Source organism: Bos mutus, chromosome 12, assembly GCF_027580195.1.
Source record: "Bos mutus isolate GX-2022 chromosome 12, NWIPB_WYAK_1.1, whole genome shotgun sequence".
NCBI classification, from domain to species: domain Eukaryota; kingdom Metazoa; phylum Chordata; class Mammalia; order Artiodactyla; family Bovidae; genus Bos; species Bos mutus.
This window is the reverse complement of record NC_091628.1, coordinates 19,479,341-19,501,006: the sequence shown is the minus strand read 5'-3', so window position 1 is coordinate 19,501,006 and position 21,666 is coordinate 19,479,341. Positions and strand designations below refer to the sequence as shown.

The window sequence follows — 21,666 nt, the reverse complement described above, 5'->3', positions numbered from 1 at the left end:
GATTTTTCAATTTATGTGTATGAGGAAGACTGGCCTGAGTTTTCTTGTTATGTCTTCATAGTGTTTGAGTATCAGGGTAATGCTGGCCTCCAAGAACAAGTTTGGAAGTATTCTCTCCTCTTCACTTTTCTGTAAGAGTTTATGTGTAACTGGTATTATTTTTCTTTTCCTAAATGTTTTGGAAGGATTTGTCAGTGAAGCCCTATGCACCAGTTTTCTTTGTAGGAATGTATATATATAAAGTGAAAAGTGAGTAAAGTGAAGTCGCTCAGTCGTGTCCGACTCTTTGCGACTCTGTGGACTATAGCCCCCAGGCTCCTCCATCCATGGAATTTTCTAGGCAAGAGTACTGGAGTGGGTTGCCATTTCCTTCTCCAGTATATAAATTATTTATTTATTTGGCTGCATCAGGTTCAGTAGTTGTGGTGTGGGCTTAGTTGCTCTGAGGCGTGCGGGATCTGACTTCCCCACTAGGGACTGGACCTCTGTCCTCTGCGTTGCAAGGTGGATTCTACCGCTGGACCACCAGGGGAGTCCCTGTAGGAATGTTTTAAACTAATAATTCAACAGAAAAATTACAATTCAGGTTATCTATTTCTTCTATTATATCTATTTCTTCTTGAGTAAGCTTGGTAATTTGTAATCTTTCAAGGACTTTGGCCATTTCATCTAAATTGCTATTGTTGTTTGCCTAAAGTTGTTCATAATATTCCCTTATTATCCTTTAAGTACCTGTAGAATTTGTAATGATGTCACCTCTCTTATTCCCGATTACCAATCTTCCTGATATGTGTCTTATCTTTTTTTTTTTTCCCCGACCAGTCTGGCTAAAGGTTTATCAGTTTTACTGACCTCAACGAACCAAGCTTTCATCACACAGATATTCTCAATTGATTTTTGTTTTCCATTTCATTGATTTCCACTTCAATCTGATTTATTTCGTGATTTTTTTTTTTTTGCTTCTTTGTGTTTAATTTGCTCTTCTTAAGTTGAGGTCATTGCTTTGAGGGTTTCTTTTTTTGGTATACTCTAATACAGGCATTTCATTTATTCAGAATTCGATAATGTATTTTTATTCTCCTTCAGTTCAAAACACTTTCTGATTTCACTTTTGAGTCCTTTAATCAATAGATTATATTTGTTTCAAAATATTAGGGATTTTCCAGTTAGCTTTCTGTTACTGATTTCTTATTTAATTCCTTTGTGGCCATAATATACTTTGCATGATTTGGCTACTTTAAAATATACTGGGACATATTTTATGACCTAAAACAGAGATCAGAAAAATTTTTCTGTAAAGGGTCAGGAAGTAAATATTCTAACCTTTGCAGGCCAAAAACTCTGTCAAAATTTTTTTGTTTTTCCAAGAAACCTTTCAAAATATGAAAACCATTCTTAGTTCACAGGGCAATATAAAACCAAGCTAGATTTGGCAGTACGGCTGATAGTTTGCTGACCCCTGGCCTAGAATATGCTCACTCTGGGTAAACGTTTCGTGTATACTTGAAAGGGAATGTGTATTCTGCTATTTTAAGTGGAATGTTCTAGGAAGTCAATTAGGTAATATTGCTGGATAGTGTTATTTAAGTTTATTACATCCTTGTTAGGCTTCAACTTTTTCAAGCAATTATTAAAAGAGGCATACTGAAATCTCTGACTATAATCGTAGATTTTTCTTTTTCTCCTTGCAGTTCTATCAGTTTTTGCTTCATATATTGTGAACCAACTGTTATTTAGGGAATAAACATTTAGGATTGTTATGTATTGCTGATTAACTGGCCCATTTATTATCATGAAATGACACTCATTATCTCTTGTAATATTTTTCACTTTGAAATCTTACTTCTTTTGCTATGTTAATCTGGCCACACCAGTTTTCTTTTGACTAATGTCAGCATCAGCATGGTATTTTCCATCCTTTCATTCTTAACATTGTTTTGTATATAAAGTGTTTTGCTTTTATCCAATCTGATAATCTTTGCCTTTTAATGAGGATTTTTAGATCACTTACATTTAATGTGATGATTGATATGCTTAGATTTAAGTCTATCATCTTGCTGTTTTCTGTTTGTTCTATTTACCCTATGTTCCATTTGTTTATTGTTCCTTTTTTCCTTTTTCTGCCTTTTTTCAGATTGAATTTCTTATGGTTCCATTTTTTCTCATTTGTTGGCTTACTATCTAATATTGTTTTATTATTCTACTGGTTGTTTTAGGGTTTATAGTCTGTATATATAACTTATCAGTCTACTTCCAAGTGATATTACACTACTATATGTACAGCAAATATCATACTCTTATTTTTCCCTTCCTGGACTTTATGCTATTATTGTTTTCATATATTTTACTTGTGCATGTTGTAACCCCCATAATGTATTATTTTTTTTAAAACAGTTGATTATCTTAAAAGAGAAGTAAATAGAAAAAAATCTTACGTAGTTACCTTTTCCAGTGCTCATCATCCCTTTGTGTAAATCTGTCTTTTCACCTGGTATCATTTCTCTTCTGTCTGAAGGACTTCTTTAACATTTCTTGTAGTGTAGTCTGTTGAAATTTCACTCTGTGAATTTTCAGTTTCTGTAACACTCTCAGTTTCAATGTGGGTAAACATTAATTAATCGATTCCCTGCCATATACTACTATAAATAGCCTTGGCTAAACTGTAGGAGAAAGAACTGAAAACGAATGTATTGTACAACCATGAAATAGCCTAGAACCTTGCCTGTACAAGTCCAGCTTTGGGCAATTGGAACTTTAAGTATTCCAGGGTTTTAAAAGTTGAATAAACTTGGATCATCTTCTAAAATATCTATTTTACTCAGAGATTTTGAAAAAAATTATAAGTATTATCTTTATATTAACCATAGGACTATTATGGTATATAATGTACTTTCATTTTAAATTTAAGACACAGTGCAAAACTAAAGAAAATTAAAAAAAAAAAAAAAGAAAATTCTATCTTGGGAGCCAGATTTTGGGGCAGGTATTCACTCTTCTCTGCTATTAACCAAACTTTTGTGGAAAAGTCTGAGGAGCAGTGACTTTGATATTATTCGTGATTTTTTAAAACCTTTCCTAAAATTGGATGCTGTCAACAAATGTAGGTTATTCATAGAGATTTTTATTTAATTTGAATATGTATTTCTAAATTGACCACTATATCCTGTTATTCAGCTCATGAATCATTTCTTATTGTACTCATAAAAAGTATACTTGATTCCAAGTTTTTAAAACACCCATCACTATTCCCATGAAGGAGAACTTTTACTTACCAGTTCTCACTTTGGCTGGTCAGTGTGCCTGCATCAATCAGAACCTGCAACATTGTCCAATTTTCTGATTCCAGTCCAGGATAGAGTAAGAATGCACATAAACAAGCCTGTTAGAAATAGGCCTAAAATAAAGATAGAAAAAGTGTTAGTCGCTCAGTCACGTCTGACTCTTTGAGACCCCATGGACTGTAGCCCACCAGGCTCCTCAGTCCATGAAATTCTCCAAGCAAGAATACTGGAGTGGATAGTCATTCCCATCTCCAGGGGATCTTCCCAATTCAGGGATCGAACCCTGGTCTCCTATATTGCAGGCAGATTCTTTACCATCTGAGCCACCAGGGAAGCCCAAAAATAAAAAGGCTCATTATGAAGACCTACCAGAAAATCCAATTCTAAGATTGCATTCTAAGTAAATAAGTCAAAAATTTAATTATTTTATTGTTCCTTTTAGCAGTAGAGAAAAATTGGCAGGAATCAATAAAGACTCCCAAATAAGAAACTGCTTATTTTACAACCTAATATTCTATAACAGAATACTTATTCAGTCATTAAAGTATATTATAGTTGAATACCTTTTCCTCAGAAATACATATGAACAAAAAACAGGTGTGAAAATTTATTCACTCCAGGTACTCCCTTAACACCTGCTTTTTACCTTTTATAATCTCAATTCTCAACTATTCCATTTTCCTTCAAACCACAATCTTTCACGTACCTTCACATCATTTCCTATCCAGCCTAGATTCCCAGGCTCATCAATCTCTCCTGCTTATAACCTTGCTCCCTCTCCCATTCTTTATAGCATGTATTATATTTTTACTCAAGCTCACCTATGTGTTTATCTTTTTTGTATCCTTTATCAAAAAAAAAAAAAAAATCAAAAGTATCAGCCATGAATCTCCATTTCAGTCCCACAATTTAAGTTACACATGTAACCATCTTTGCCTCCTCTCTAATCTCAGAGGAAGAAGTATTCTTCCTTTTCTTTTCCAGCTCAGTTCCTCTACTTACACCCTTGATCCCGTTTCAGTATTGAATATTTCCTCATCTCTTAAGGTCTTGCTTTACCTTTATCCCTCCTATTTTTTTTAATCCCTTCTCTTTTTAATCTCTCCTCTCTGCTGTCTCTTCCTCACATTTTATAAATATGTTAAACTCTTTTCACTGTAGAATCTCCTCCATCTTTTAACTTCCTCCCTACAACTATCATTCTTTAATTCTATTTTGAGTAAGAGATGAAAAGTTTTGGAAATTCCCTGGCAGTCCAGTGGTTAAGACTCAGCGCTTTCACTGCTGGGTCCCTGGGTTTGATCGCTGCTCAAGGAACTAAGATTCCTCAAGCTGCATGGCGTGACCAAAAAAAAAAAAAAGAGAGTGAGAGCTGAGGAGACTTGGAATAATATAAATTTAATATAACCTCTCTCAATTTTAATATACTTTTAAACTCAACACAAACAGAATTCTGCCTCCATCAGTACACTGAATGTGCACTGCAAACATTCTGGCAAACAATACTAATAACAAAACTGCCGTCTTGTTTTTCAGTTTATTCCACTCGTGTTTACTGTCTGACCCTCCTGACTTCTTTCCTTCTGAATCTTCTCGCCCATCGGCTTCACAAGCACAGCTCAGTTGGTGCTCCCTTCCCTTCCTCTGCTATTTCTTATCGGTTCTTTATCTTCCTCCTCTTAATTTGTCCATTTATAATGCTGGTTCTCATTTCCTCTCCATAAATTCCATCTCTGTGAGCAATGGCATCCCCTGATTTTAACTATCACCTATTTAATGATATCTGCCTTCAGCCAGGCCTTTCTCCTCAGCCTGAGACACACAGATGCCGAGCTCCCTAGTGAACTTCTCTAAGTGGATACCCCACTGGCATTTAATCTTCCATATTCAGTATGTCTTCACTGAGTTTCTCATCTCCCTCCCCTTTCCTAGTTTTCCATTTCACACTTTTACATATATACACATACATAGAAGCCCCATTCCTCCTCCATTTGTCTCTATTCCAGTAAAACTGTACTGTACAAACAAGTTGGGGACTAGGGAGTCGTTCAAGACTCTTATTTCTATTCCAGGCATAACATCCCAGCACAAAATCTCATTATTTCCCTCCATGGCTATAAAACTACACAAAAATACTTCCATTTATTTAAAAAATAAAATAAAAGCACATTTTCTAACACTCCCTCTAGTATTTACACTATGGAACAACAATCATGTTATCTTAGTAGCAAACCATGAAGGTTTTATGTTGTTATTTAGTCACTAAGCCATATCCTTATCCTGGTGGGCTGCTGTCTATGGGGTCGCACAGAGTCAGACACGACTGAAGTGACTTAGCAGCAGTAGCAGCAGCAAGCCATATCCAACTCTTTGTGACCCCATGGACTGTAGCCCACCAGGCTTCTCTGTCCATGGGATTTCCCAGGCAAGAACAATGGAGTAGGTTGCAATTTCCTTCTCCAGGGGATCTTCCCAACCCAGGAATCAAACCCAGGTCTCCAACATTGGCAGGCAGATTCTTTACCACTGAGCCATCAGGGAAGCTCTATGAATGTTTATATAGAAATATATATAGCTGGCACTACTTCCAGAAAGCCTTGTTAATACCCCTGTACCTAATGGTAGTTAGCACACAGCAGTTATTGCTTAACTCTCTGTTCATTTTTGAATAAAGTAAATGTGACATATTTGAAGTTATCTATAGTAATGATTAAGCTGCATTTTACACAGTTCAATAAATGACAGGACTCATATACTATTTTATACTTAGGGAGGAAATGTTCAAAAGTAAGTTCCCAGATCCAGTTTTAAGGGCAAATAAAAGTTATACATAAAGTATCTTTACATCAAGTAATTTAGAAGAAGCTTTGAACTTTATTATAATTAACAAAGCAAAGAAGAACTAAAAAGCCTCTTGATGAAAATGAAACAGGAGATTGAAAAAGCGGGCTTAAAACTCAACATTCAGAAAACTAAGATCATGGCATCCGGTCCCATCACTTCATGGCAAATAGATGGGGAAACAGTGGGAACAGTGACAGACTTTATTTTGGGGGGGCTCCAAAATCACTGCAGATGGTGACTGCAGCCATGAAATTAAAAGACACTTGCTCCTTGGAAGAAAAGCTATGACCAACCTAGACAGCATATTGAAAAGGAGAGACATTACTTTGCCAACAAAGGTCCGTCTAGTTAAAGCTATGGTTTTTCCAGTAGTCATGTATGGATGTGAGAGTTGGACTATAAAGAAAACTGAGCACCAAAGAATTGATGCTTTTGAACTGTGGTGTTGGAGAAGACTCTTGAGAGTCCCTTGGACTGCAAAGAGATCCAAGCAGTCCATCCTAAAGGCAATCAGTCCTGAATATTCATTGGAAGGACTGATGCTGAAGCTAAAGCTCCAATTCTTTGGCCACCTGATATGAAGAACTGGCTCATTGGAAAAGACCCTGATGCTGGGAAAGATTGAAGGCAGGAGGAAAAGGGGACAACAGAGGGTGAGATGGCTGGATGGCATCACCAACTCGATGGACATGAGTTTGAGCAAGCTCCGGGAGTGGGTGATGGACGGGGAGGCCTGGTGTGCTGCGATTCATGGGGTCACAAAGAGTCAGGCACAACTGAGTGACTGAACTGAAACTGATATGTGCTAACATTTTTCACATCTAAGGATTAAACTTTAGGAATCTCAATTTTATATAATAGGAAAGGAAACTGAGTATAAGTAGAGATAGATGAAAGGACCGTTAGATTTAGCTACATGCTATAAGAATTTCTTGTCAGGAAAAGGTTTCCTATCTACTATACTCTATCAGTGGTTTTGCAGTTTATTAGAAGTACTGCAGTTAAGTCACACCAGTTTGGGGTTGTTTTGCCAACAGCATAAACATCTAATTGTAAAAACCCCGTGTTTATAAAAATACATTTTCCAAAAGGGGAAAAAAGTTCTTTGGTTAAGTATATGTGTACTACTTCTCTACATGGAACACTGACATGAATTTAATCTTCTGTTTCACTTCAAACATTATTTTTCTTTAAGGGTTTCTTTAAAATTAGCTATGTGGTCTGTATATACCATCCAAGTTCACTGGGTCAAAAGTTAACAGTATGGGGTCATCAAGTAAATTAAATGTTAACAGCAAAAATTAAAGGACTTAAATTAAAAACATAGGGCCTAATCCTATGATGAAGAAAAGTAAGGAAAAAGTGTTCCCATAAGAGCCATAAACTGTTCACCTATTTAAAATAAATTACTTCTTCAGAGCTGCCTTAAAAAGTTAATTTGTTTAAAACACGTAAGCATTTCTTTGCCAAAAGAGAACATGAGGCATTTTATTCTCCTTATTTCCCTATATATTTCTTCTATAAGAAATAATTTTTTACATATTAATAATAGAAATGTAGTATGAAGCCGAACTGGTCACATGGCCTCAGTCATATCTCCTAGAGCTCAGAGAGTTCTAATTTGACTTCTGTTTACTAGAAATGAGTAAGAAATGAATGTCAATAGATTCTTGTCCCCCTCAACTTCTAGGAAAAGGTTCTTCCCAAGTCAAGAAAGCCTCTGAGAAAGCCATGAAATTTTTTTACTCATTGTAAAGTTTACTTATCGTGTGTGCCTACTCAGTCGTGTCTGACTCTTTGCGACCCCATGGACTGTAGCCCACCAGGTTCCTCTGTCCATGGGATTTTCCAGACAAAAATACTGAAATAGGTTGCTGTTTCCTCCTCCAGGGAATCTTCCTGATCCAGGGATTAAACCCACATCTCCTGTGTCTCCTGCAATTTCTTTACCACTTCACTCAATGTGAAGTTTATTTATTAAATCTCTTCAATTTTTCTTTGACACAGAGTCAAGAATATACCCATTTTTATTATTTACCAGTCCTTTGTATTATTTAAACTGTTCCTCAAATACATACATTTTAATGGCTAGACAAAAAGTTTACCAACCCCTGTATATTTCAGGCCATATATGGTATAAGATCTACCATTTGGGGTGTCACTTTTTAAGATGGGCTCTGTTAAACTGGAGAATAACCAGAAAAGGAAACCAAGAGTATGAAGTGTTTAAAATCATAAGCCACTAAAGAAACTAAGGATGTTTGGAGAGTAGAGGTTCAGTTGTCCTCATGGTTGAAAACACTAATGGTCGTACTTAAGGGGTTATCACATATAGATGGGAGTGAATTTGTTCTCAGCAGCTCCAGGGGGCAATTACAAATAGGTGTGCTTTAACTAATAAAAGTCTATGATTCCAAACATGAATAGGCTAACTTTCCTTTACTATGAAAATTTAAATTATTTTAAAACAATATTTCAGAACACTATATTTAATATATCATCTGAGGTCAACACTTTCACACTAATTATTTAGAAGGTAGATAACTGAAACAAATGGGTTTATCCCTTTCCAAGTATCCTTATTGTAATGGGTTGGGAGCAGGGTAATTCATACTTCTTTAATAAATATTACCACTAATAACTGTCAGTTCAGTTGCTTAGTCGTGTCCGACTCTTTGCAACCCCATGAATTGCAGCATGCCAGCCCTCCCTGTCCATTACCAACTCCCGGAGTTTACTCAAACTCATGTCCATCGAGTCAGTGATGCCATCCAGCCATCTCATCCTCTGTCGTCCCCTTCTCCTCCTGCCCCCAATCCCTCCCAGCATCAGGGTCTTGTCCAATGAGTCAACTCTTCACATGAGGTGGCCAAAGTATTGGAGTTTCAGCTTTAGCATCATTCCTTCAATGAACACCCAGGACTGATCTCCTTTAGAATGGACTGGTTGGATCTTCTTGCAGTCCAAGGGACTCTCAAGAGTCTTCTCCAACACCACAGTTCAAAAGCATCAATTCTTCGGCGCTCAACTTTCTTCACAGTCCAACTCTCATATCCGTACATGACCACTGGAAAAACCATAGCCTTGACTAGACAGACCTTTGTTAGAAAAGTAATGTCTCTGCTTTTGAATCTAGGTTGGTTAGAACTGTCCTTCCAAGGAGTAAGCGTCTTTTAATTTCATGGCTTCAGTCACCATCTGCAGTGACTTTGGAGCCCAAAAAAATAAAGTCTGAAACTGTTTCTACTGTTTCCCATCTATTTCCCATAAAGTGATGGGACCAGATGCCATGATCTTCGTTTTCTGAATGTTGAGCTTTAAGCCAACTTTTTCACTCTCCTCTTTCACTTTCATCAAGAGGCTCTATTTCTTCTTCACTTTCTGCCATAAGGGTGGTGTCATCTGCATATCTGAGGTTATCGATATTTCTCCAGGCAATCTTGATTCCAGCTTGTGCTTCATCCAGCCAGCATTTCTCATGATGTACTCTGCATATAAGTTAAATAAGCAGGGTGACAATATACAGCCTTGACATACTCCTTTTCCTATTTGGAACCAGTCTGTTGTTCCATGTCCAGTTCTAACTATTGCTTTCTGACCTGCATATAGGTTTCTCAAGAGGCAGGTCAGGTGGTCTAGTATTCCCATCTCTCCAAGAATTTTCCACAGTTTATTGTGATCCACACAGTCAAAGGCTTTGAATAGTCAATAAAGCAGAAATAGATGTTTTTCTGGAATTCTCTTGCTTTTTCAATGATCCAGTGGATGTTGGCAATTTGATCTTTGGTTCCTCTGCCTTTTCTAAAACCAGCTTGAACATCTGGAAGTTCACAGTTCATGTACTGCTGAAGCCTGGCTTGGAGAATTTTAAGCATTACTTTACTAGCGTGTGAGATGAGTGCAAGTGTGTGGTAGTTTGAGCATTCTTTGGCATTGCCTTTCTTTGGGACTGGAATGAAAACTGACCTTTTCCAGTCCTGTGGCCACTGCTGAGTTTTCCAAATTTGCTGGCATATTGAGTCCAGCACTTTCACAGCATCGTCTTTCAGGATTTAAAATAGCTCAGCTGGGATTCCATCACCTTCACTAGCTTTGTTCGTAGTGATGCTTTCTAAGGCCCACTTGACTTCACATTCCAGGATGTCTGGCTCTAGGTGAGTGATCACACCATAGTGATTATCTGGGTCATGAAGATCCTTTTTGTACAGTTCTTCCATGTATTCTTGCCACCTCTTCCTAATATCTTCTGCTTCTGTTAGATCCATACCACTTCTGTATGGACATGCCATTCCTTTATCGAGCCCATCTTTGCATGAAATGTTCCCTTGGTATCTCTAATTTTCTTGAATGAATTTTAATTCAGTCCTACAATCTGCGGCCAAGAATACAGAAGCAAAACAATTTCTCATGTAGGGAAAAATCCTAACAGAATCAGAGTTGAAAATATGTATGCATCTGTCCTAAGCCACTTTCAGAAACTAGGGCTCAAAACCATGCAAAGCAAATTTCCCCAAACAGAAGTATATCTCCTGATCCATGTGTAAATTTTCTCCCATATAACTAACATGGATATACTCTAAAAAGAAACTACTCTAAAAGTAGTTTCTGTTTTTTGGTTTTTTTTTTGCCTTTGATGACTTTTAAAGGGTCCTCCCCAAATATTTATGTATAATAAAGTACTTATAAACTGATACCTAATTAACTAAAGCATATACTTATGAACCATTTAAGTACCTTCTGAGGAGGACTGTATCATTGTTTAATCAATTTAGTTACAGGGAAAGACTATCAAAGTTACTTCACAGAACAAAAATATTATCAATATCTTAAATAAAAAACATACTTGCATTTTAAAAAGGGAATGTAAATGGGTGAATATGTGGGAAGAACTCATCACATTGCCAACAAATTTCAGTGAATGTTGTACAGGTTTATGACTGGAGAACTAGATGCTATATCTAATGAAACAGCTGTTGTCCATTTTGAGGTCTGACACTTCACAGACCTAAAAAAAAGACAAACAGTACTTTCAATGAATTCGTTAAACAAAAAAGTACAGAAAATTACCTAGATTTGGTATTTTTACCAATATATACAATATTTTATCAATGTATGTATATATACAAATATATATACACTCATCTGATTAGAGGCTTAATTTAAAATTTCCAGGTAAATATTAAATTTGAAAAATTAAAAGCTAATAGTAGAAACTAAATAGCCATGGATAGATATATGACACAGATAAGAAACATTTTCAAAGTAGCCATTATTGTTAAGCCTTATTCTCTTTTCTTTTTTTTATGAACTTTTTATTTTGTATTGAAGTATAGCCAGTTAACAGTACTGTGACAGTTTTAAGTCAACAGTGAAAGGACTCAGCCATACAGATACATTTATCCATTCTCCCCCACCGCACCCCATCCAGGCTACCACATAACATTGAGCCGAGTTCCATGTGCTATACAATAAACCTTATTCTTTTTGCCTTATTATAATTCTTCTAGTTTACTAGTTATAATATTCCTAACATTTTTTAGGGAAAAATTCCTAAGCATAGCTATTTTTAGCATGTTTTAAATATATGATAATCATCAAGTACAAAACAGTCTTAGAACACTTTGTCCATAAGAGTTACTCAAAAAACATCAATTTATTTCAATTAGAAAACAGACTTCAGGATGGACATGTGCACACTACTATATTTAAAATGGATAACCAATGACAACCCACTGTATAGCACAGGGAACTCTACTCAACTCTGCTATGTTTATGGCAGCCTAGATGGGAGGGGAGTTTGGGGAAGGATGGATCGTGTATGGCTGAGTCCCTTCACTGTTCACCTGAACTATCACAGCACTGTTAATTGGCTATACCCCAATACAAAATAAAAGGTTAAAAATAAAAATAAATTTAAAATAGAGCTTTTACAATCAATATAGAACAAATATTTAATATTTTATATCCTTACCATTTTAACTCACAGATTAGAAGAACACACAGAACATAAGAGAGTAAAAAAAAAGGTAATTCTCAATTTGTTCAGGTGGCAGAATAATTGGTGCTAAGTACCATTCATTCCCATTAATCTTTATTAGGAGACACAAGAGACCTGGGTTCAATCCCTGGATCAGGAAGATCCCCTGGAGTTGGAAATAGCAACCCACTCCAGTATTCCTGCCTGAAAAAAATCCATGGACAGAGGAGCCTGGCGGCCACCATCCATGGGTTTGCAGAGTTGGACACGACTGAGTGAGTAAGCAGAACTGTGCTGCAGACACAGACAAGGACATGGTCTAGGCTGTCACGAAATTCTCAGAACCAGGAACTACATCTCCACGTGTGCATACTCACTACCACAGCCACATATCAACACACGCAAAGTCACTGTTTACATACAGCATTCAATATTTTCCTATTTGCTGCTTTAACAATTACCATAAATTTAGTGGCTTAAAACAACAGAAATGTATTATTTTTACAGTTTCAGAAGTCAGAAGTCCCAAATGGGTCTCAGTGGGCTAAAATCAAGGTGTAGATAGAGCCTCTAAGGAAGAAATTTGGAGCCTCTCTGGAGCCTCTAAGGAAGAATCTGCTTTCTTGGCTTTTCCAGCTTCTAGAGGTTGCCTTCATCCCTTGGCTTGTGGCCTGCTGCTATCTTCAAAGCCAGCAATGGCTGGTTGAGTCTCTCCCATCTTACCACTCTGACACTGACTATTCTGCTTCCCTCTTCCACATCTAGAAAAACTGTGGAATTATATTGGGTCTACTCAGATAATTCAGGATAATCTATTTTTAGGTCATGTGAGTAGCAACCTTAATTCTGTCTGCAACTTGAATACCCCTTGCCACATAACAACATATTCACAGATTCTAGGGATTAAGATGTGGACTTCTTTTGGAGAACTAGCATCCTGCCAACCATATAAATGAACCATTTTCCTCTGCTTTTCTTCAGGAACTCCATCGACCATCATCTAACTCTAATAAAATTACATGCAAACAGTTCACACGTGCACACAATTCCAGAGACGGGGGGCCCTGCAATTATAAACATATTCTGAACGTTTAAGAATCACTGGACTAGCTCATAGAATATCCATGTTCCAGAGAAGGATCGTTTGATAGTATCAAAATGCCAAATTTTAGACTGGCATTTTAACGTGTATATTTTTAACTTTGATCAGAAAACCTTGATATGGGTTGAAAGTTTTTTCTTGTATTTCCCCTCTATGTATTTTTTAAAAGTAGTTCTAATCATCCTAATTACACCTCTACATCTTGCACTTATAAACAGTTTTCCAGTTGGTATGCATCATTTTGTGATGATGCTGATAGTAAATCCAGTCATTTCCCCACAATTTACTTAATAATCTTACTACTATTGGACATTCCAACCCAATCCTCCCTTTCTGCTACTTAGTACTATATTTAATATTCTTGGCATCTTCCTGTATAGATCTTTTCCCATAGTTCAGATTTATTTCATCTAGATTCCTGAAATTCGAATTTCTGGCAGGAAGATGAATATTTCTATCACCCTTTTTATTATTGCTAAATTACTTTTCAAAAGGCCTGCTTTAACTTACATTGCCACCAGCCTTTCCTCACTCATACCATCAATATGAGGGGTTTTTTAAATGGCTTTTGTGCACTGAAAAGAATATTCAGAGGTCATTTAAATTCTTATCAAAGTTATGAATTAAAAAACTTAGTTCTTCCTTGACTTTTAAATTCAACTTGAAGCTCTGGTTAGTCTTTGTAAATTTTACCAGCAATCACTTTCAAGGAGGCTTTTAAAGGTCTCTTGAATATTTAGCTTTTAGAATTTTATAACTTCTATAACTTCTGCTTTCCTTAAGTACTTAAAGCTGGATTAATAAACAAAACCTCTCCAAGAACTTATTTAAAAAGAAAAACAAGAAAAACCTGTATTTATTTTTCTTCTTTCGCTGTGTATTTGTTAACCGTTCTGTTTTTCTTTAGACCTCTTATTAACCCTTTATCTGCTTTATATGTTAAAAAATATTTTTTGATTTGTCATGTGTCTTTACCATTTATAGCAAAATTTTTCCTGTGTATATACATTTTTTATGTAGCTAACAATGTTCTCCAAGATTCTGTGTTGAACCTTTCTATCATTCTACATACCTCCTGCAGTGATCTCATTCAATCCCACAGTTTAAACTACCATCTACAACTACAATTAGTCAAGTTGTAGTAAATAGATAAAATACTAGTAAATCTACAGATAAGAGCGCACACCAGAACTTCCCCTAAAGTTCCAGACTTCCAAATCAAAACACCAATCCTAATATCCAGTTATCTCTCCAGAGGATGAGAGGATTGTACTTAACCCAGAGGCATATAAAAATCAACATTTCACACGTCAAAATCCATCAAACCTGTTCTGTTTTTTCCTATCTCAGGAAATGGTACACCAGAAACCAAGAAGCCCTACTACCATGCTTCCTTCTCTCTCTCCTCCATATACAAAGGCTCCTAAACCTCTCTAGTCTTAGCTTCAACTTTCTCCATCCTAGCTTACTCTGCTTTACCATATGGGCATTGAATTTACTGGTCCTTTTGGCACAGGACATTAACATATGCTCCTTTTTTTCCAATTTTTTGGCCTACCTAATTCCTAAGTCTCAGTTTAACTGTCCCTCCTTTGAAAGTGTTAGTTGCTCAGTTGTGTCTGACTCTTTGAAACCCCATGGACTGTAGCCCACCAGGCTTCTCTGTCCATGGGATTCTCCAGGCAAGAATACTGGAGTGGGTTGCCATTCCCTTCTCCAGGGGATCTTCCTGACCCAGGGATCAAACCCCAGTCTCCTGCATTGCAGGCAGATTCTTAACCATCTGAGCCACCAGGGAAGCCCCCCCCCCCACCCTGCCCACTTAGAAAGGCCTTATAACTCCAGTGTTAAGTCCCCATTGTGTATGCTTTCATAGCATCCTATATTTTTCATGGCATCCTGTACTTATCACAATGGTAATTTGTATGATTATTAACGTAATCCTCTTTTCTCTTAGTAGACTACACCACAGAGAGAGGAACTGTGGCTGTTTTTCTCACCCCTAGATGCTCAGGACCTTAAATAATACATAACACAGTGTTAAGTCGCTCAGTCGTGTCTGACTCTTTGTGACCCCATGGACTATTGCCCACCAGGCTCCTCTATTCATGGAATTCTCCAGGCAAGAACACTGGAGTGGGTGGCCATTCCCTTCTCCAGGGCATCTTCATGACACAGGGTCAAACCCGGGTCTCCTGCACTACAGGTGGATTCTTTCCTGACTGAGCCACCAGGAAAGCCCTACATAACAAGAATAGATGCTAAACACTTACCTGTAAATAGTTACACATTAAAACTGGAGAAGTAAATCCAGTTTTGTTTATACTTCATTTCACCATCATTTCTAATCTGTGCTTCAAGTACTTTTTATCTCTTGCCTGGATACTACTAATACCATAGCCTCTGTAGGACTTTCTATCACTGCTCTTGCACTTTCTAATCTGTTCTCCAGTACCCTTGTTAAAGTGAATTTCTAAAATATAAATCTGATATTACCTATTGGTTTCAGATTTTTCAGTTGCATCAATATAAAAGTGACATGTAAGGAATGGTGCTGCTGCTGCTAAGTCGCTTCAGTCGTGTCCGACTCTGTGCGACCCCAGAGATGGCAGCCCACCAGGCTCCCCCGTCCCTGGGATTCTCTAGGCAAGAACACAGGAGTGGGTTGCCATTTCCTTCTCCAATGCATGAAAGTGAAAAGTGAAAGTGAAGTCGCTCAGTCGTGTCCGTCTCTAGCAACCCCATGGACTGCAGCCCACCAGGCTCCTCCTTCCATGGGATTTTCCAAGCAAGAGTACTGGAGTGGGGTACCATTGCCTTCTCCGGTAAGGAATGGTAGAATCTACTAAATGATAATGTAGCAGAGAAATTCAGAATGAGATTGTAAAACTAACATAGTAACTCAGATGCTTCTTACATGTTAAGTGGAAAAAGACAAAACTATTTCACATTGTGACCTTATAAAATTATATTTATAGACATTTATTAAGGGAACATGAAAATTGCATGTGAATTGTGATTTGACTTTATTCAGAACTTTATAAATTGCTATATCTTCTCAGTTATAATAAATTTAAAATTAAGCCCATGTTATTAACAGATACATATATTAGTATATGCATATTTTAATGTGCATATACACATATATATTTCCTAACTCTGTCTCCTAAAAGGTCCAAGAAGCAGCAATGAACCTAACCTTGGTCTCTAAGACCATCTTCACTTAGAGGAAACAGGGTTATTTAGAGAAAAAGCTAACTCCAGGGTTATGGCAGGAGCTAGAATTGAAACATCTTACTATACCGGAAAGCAAGTAAGTATTCCCAGAAAATGATGTAGGCACACCACAAAGGCATGCTGCTGCTGCTGCTGCTAAGTCATTTCAGTCGCGTCTGACTCTGTGTGACCCCAGAGACGGCAGCCCACCAGGCTCCCCCGTCCCTGGGATTCTCTAGGCAAGAACACAGGAGTGGGTTGCCATTTCCTTCTCCAATGCATGAAAGTGAAAAGTGAAAGTGAAGTCGCTCAGTAGTGTCCAACCCTCAGTGACCCCATGGATTGCAGCCTACCAGGTTCCTCTGTCCATGGGATTCTCTAGGCAGGAGTACTGGAGTGGGGTGCCATTGCCTTCTCCGCCACAAAGGCATAGGACCCAGAATAAAGGTGCTCCCACTAGCTGAATCTAGGACAATTCAAACACCAAAACTAATTAAATACAGACTTTAAAATAGAGGTGAAAGGTCATGATGTGTGTGACTTACCTTGAAATGGTTCAGAAAAAAATGTACAAAATATACACATACAAATATAGATAGAACACAAGGAAACAAAATACAGAAGTGGAAAAACACAGGAATTCATAAGTTAATTGCAGATAATAAACAGAGGAGAAGAAAGGGCCCTCTGTTTGCAGTAGAATGCTGTGGACTGACTGGTCAATATCAAAGGACTTAACAGATTTGTTGAATCATGTTACAACCATCATTGTAAAACTATATTGGCAGTAACATATCCTAAATTTAAATGGGAACTTTGATGAGTAAGATGTATCTTCAAGTATTTTCCGACAGATTGGTTATTTGCCAGGAAGAAAAAAAAAAACCCAATAAACCAAACATTGGAAAATTCTAGCCACATAAAGACCAGATAATCAAAATAAACATCATCGGTGAGGGACATATGGCCATCACATGCTTCCAGAAGTGGTACTCAGAAGGACGCAATATCACCTGTGCCATAGTCTAGTTAAGAATGCAAAACCTCAATTTAACTTAATGAGGATGCATCAGACAAAAAACAAAATAAGGAATGTTCTCTCTAAAAGGAGGGTGGAGGGAGAAACTATATTTAAGAATGTCAAAGTCATAAAAAATAAAGAAAGGCTGTGAGAGTGTTCCAGTAAAAGAAGCTAGAATCAAGACCCACTAAATGTAGTACCTGACCTCAGATTGGCTCCTATATTGAAGGTGGAAGTGCTACAAGGACCAACCTACAAAATGCCTGTATCAATGGTAGATTGAAGTGTTTTTTCAATGTAAATTTATGAAGTTGATAGGAAATACAAGTATTTAGGGATCAAGGGCCAAGATGTATGTAACTTAACCTCAAATGGTTCAGAAAAAAATTGCATATAAAGAAACACATATATTTGGAGAGAGACAGAGAATTTGCAAAAGAGAAGTAAATGATACCAGTGTTCTCTGAACTATTTCTATTTTTGCAACTTTTTGTAAATTTGAAATCATTTCCAAGTAAAAAAAGTTTTTTTAAAAAAATTAAGTCCACCTCAGAAAAACAAGACCAACAGGAAAATAAAAGCTATTTATGTAGCTTTTACATCTGTGCAATTTGCATCTATGCAAATTGTTTTTAAAACACCACCAGAGTATACTGAGTTTTCAGTTTACTGTTCACAGTGTTTTAAGAGGCTTCATTCTTCCTTAAAAGATGAACAGACCTGTAACTTTCACAGTTTATCTAAATAAGCTAATATGTTGAAGCCAACATTCCATCAGTTGCAGCGTAGGCTTAAGAAACAGCAGGAGAGAAAAAAAAAAAAAAAAGCATTGAAATTACAAGACCTCTGCTCTCCACACTACCCATATTTACCATTCATTTGCTGGTGATTGCATGGCAGTTTCCAAAGTAAAACCTCAAATTTTAAATTATGACTTCAGTTTTATGACAAGTCAAGAAGAGTACGCAGAGAAACAAACTAGGTGGGTGGAAAGGGGTGGGCGTAGGTTGGCTAACTCTTCACTGTATTGAAGATGAAAGAAAGCTGCAAACTTCCGCCCCAATTGAGTCCCTAAATAATTGAGTCCATTCTTCTCATCAAGTGTATCACTGTGTGAAGTATTAAAGTTCAAGGAAGGTGTTCTTAACTAGTTTTTTACCTGTGAATCTGAAGATCTGAAGTAAAAGTGCTTTTTTTTTCTTTGCTTTCCAGTTCGGGAATTTGCACCCCCTTGTGGTCAAACATAAAATTATTCATTTTCAAAACCATTTTTTTTTTTTTTCCCGTTTGGTTTTTTTTTGTTCAGGCATAAGAACCAAGTTACTTGATTTTGTTTTCTCCCATGTTAGTGAATCAAGAAACTTTAATGAAGGATTTTAAAATCCTTTTTTGTTAAATAGGATCTGAAACAAACAGGACTTAATTCTTCTAAAAGTGACCTCTATATAAACTTTAGTCTGTGCAAAATGGAGACAATAATTACACCTACCTCATGAGTTACTATGAAGATTCAAGGAGAAAATGGATATACATGCTTAGCTGACAAACAGTACCTAGTAGGTACTCAATAAATGTTATTATTTATTAATATCAGCACTTTAGAATTCTCCTGACAGAATAAATCTTAAAAGTGGATGGACTGGATAAAAATTGTACCAATTCATGATGTTCTAGTACAGTCTTGCAAATGAGTTCCCCCAAATATACCACGTATCCAGACTGCAGCTAGTTGATTCTCTCCACAGGTATATTGTTAAATTACAAACAATATGTATTTATCTCTAGATGATATAAATTTGGATGGTTTTTATAGAGTGGCCTGATTTTTCCCCTTTTCTCCCTTTAATAATTAGAGCAGTAAAACTATTCCATTTTTATAGGTTACTCTTATGGAATGGCAAAACAAATTAACATCTTTATTCATCTGACAGAAATTATCACTCCATTTGGCAAAAATAATTTGCCTGGCTGATTTATCATTTTAAGAGGCTCTTGAACACAAATGCTAATTCCTAATGGCCCTAACTGTAATCTGGTCTTTGAAACACCTCTAAAGAAACCATCTTCAAAGATTAGTGTTAATGACTGACCCACAACAATAGCTAACATTTACTAATATACCATGCACTGTTCAAATACCTTTAATATATTAGCTCATTCACATCCTTAAAACAACTGGATGAAGTATTAGCATTAATCCTTTTACAAAAGATCAAACGGAGAAAAAAGTAACTCTTGAAGGGTCACAAACCTAGTAAATAACAGATGAACTCCAACCCAAGCAGTTTGGTTCCAGAGTTCATTCACTTAACCAGTGCACAAAAAGTACCATAGAGATGTAAGTCACATACTATGCAGCCATGATACTACTTGATGATGTCAAATTATTAAATTATTAAAATCCATTTCTCTTCTGATTGTACCTCAGTAACGCAAACCATGCTACCTTCTCCCATTTCCTTCCTTCTTAGTACTTGAGGCATTTTCACACTCGTCTAATTTTAACTCTCACAATGATGTATGTCTTTGTATACTCAAAACATTTATGATTCATCACAAGTTGTTTTACAATAAAAACTAGGAAAAGGTGTAACAATGCCCCAGATTTTTAACTGTTGGATTCTTTAGAGAATTCATAATAACTTGGGATCAGGAAAAAAGCAACCAGTTTTAAAATAATCTTAAAATGTAATCATTTAAGATCAAAGGGAGTCTTTTTTTTTAATCTTAACTAGCCTGGCAACAGGTGAAATAATTCTCTCAAGCAAATGAATAGTTAAAAGGTTTTTAAAGAAGGTATTTAATATTGACAGCTTATCATCTTTTACCGTCCTACCACAGTGCCCAGTTTTTTTGACATTGGATAGATCTGCCGAGGTCTTGTGCTTCTGTTTAGTAGTTTTAAGACTTTGAGGAGAGTTTCTTAATCTGAATCTCAGGTATCCTCTTGTGTAAAATAAAGATAATGCCTACTTCACAGAGCTGTTGTGGGCAATAAACATGATCATTCCGTAAAGCGTTTAGTTAGCACCATGGCAGCCCAGAGTAGTCAATACAATGTATCTAGTTGTTATTACTTTACCAATGCGTGGCACAATAGAAACCCATCTTTGCTAGATTAAGCTCCCTTACCAACCTTTGAAAAAATCCCACTAAGTGATCCCCAAAACTGCCCATAACCCATTCACCTTTCCAAACTCCGGCAGAATGCTTAAGAACGAGAAGACAGTGAGAGACTAGATTCAATCAAATGTTGCACAGCAAGGTAGAGAATGACCCGGCCTCCAGAATCTGACAGATGCGGGCGGACTCGTTCACGTGCTTGCTACCTGTGCTACCTTAGGGAAATTACTTAAACTCTTTGGGCCTTGGTTTCCTGGTCTGCAAACGGAAAATAATAACAGTACCTACCTCACAAAGTTGTTTTGAGGCTTAAGTGCGATAGCTCCCGTAAAGCGATGACTTACAGCAAGAGCTCTGCAAACAGGCGGGGCTGCTCTAAAGTACACGTGTATCCATACACACGCTCCCAGACACATTCCGTTGTTAGGAGTTTAGACCCTGGCAATAAGCTGTTTCTCTTTTCACCTAAGCTGTACCCCTGTTTGTTTTCGTCGAACAGTAGAATAAATGTCTACCGACTGATAATGTCACCTATGGACCCTCAGGCCCACAGTCCCCACGGCCCCTCCAGCCCCGCGGCTGAGCACAGGAGCTGCACGCACGCGCAGGAAAAGAGGTAGGACTACCGCGGCTGAGGAAGCGAAGGGAGATCGGCGACCACGCGAGGATTCTGCGCATGTTCAAGGCGAGGGGGGTAGGAGTAGGAGTTTGCGCATGAGCAGAAGTGTCGGGAAAGCTAGCGTAGTGGGGGTTAGGAGGCGGTATTGACAGCTGTGGAAGTAGCCCGCGTTCCCGGCATGCCCCGGGGCGGCGGGGTTGGCTCTAACGAATTTGAATGAGGAGCCTCAGCGCTTTCGGCGCCATTTTCGAGTGATGCCTGATCTCATCAATCTAGCGGCAGAGACGGAGTAACCTGTCCGAGACTACAGCGCCTTTAAGACTCGGCCGAAAAATCACTAAAAAAATCCCAAAAATTTACTTAGAGCAAAGGGCACTTGGCGGAGCCTCGTCAGGGTTGGCGCAGCGGGTAAGAGCCTGTAGAAGTAGCAGAGCGGGACTCGGGAGGTGGCAGTGGTGGGACCGGCAGGCGGTGGGGGGTGCA

At 37.5% G+C, this 21,666-nt stretch overlaps 1 long non-coding RNA gene across 3 annotated transcripts in view; it reads right to left on the bottom strand.

Annotated features, from left to right (window-relative positions):
- LOC138990189 (uncharacterized) overlaps positions 1–21,192 on the bottom strand; it is a 40,050-nt gene extending 18,858 nt beyond the window's left edge. For all 3 annotated transcript variants that reach the window (XR_011466295.1, XR_011466296.1, XR_011466294.1), the window contains exons 1-3: positions 20,853–21,192; positions 3,273–3,394; positions 2,444–2,544 (exon numbers count right to left, since the gene is read on the bottom strand). This is a non-coding gene — a long non-coding RNA (uncharacterized lncRNA). The remainder of the gene's footprint in view (positions 1–2,443; positions 2,545–3,272; positions 3,395–20,852) is intronic.
- Positions 21,193–21,666: the final 474 nt, after the last annotated feature.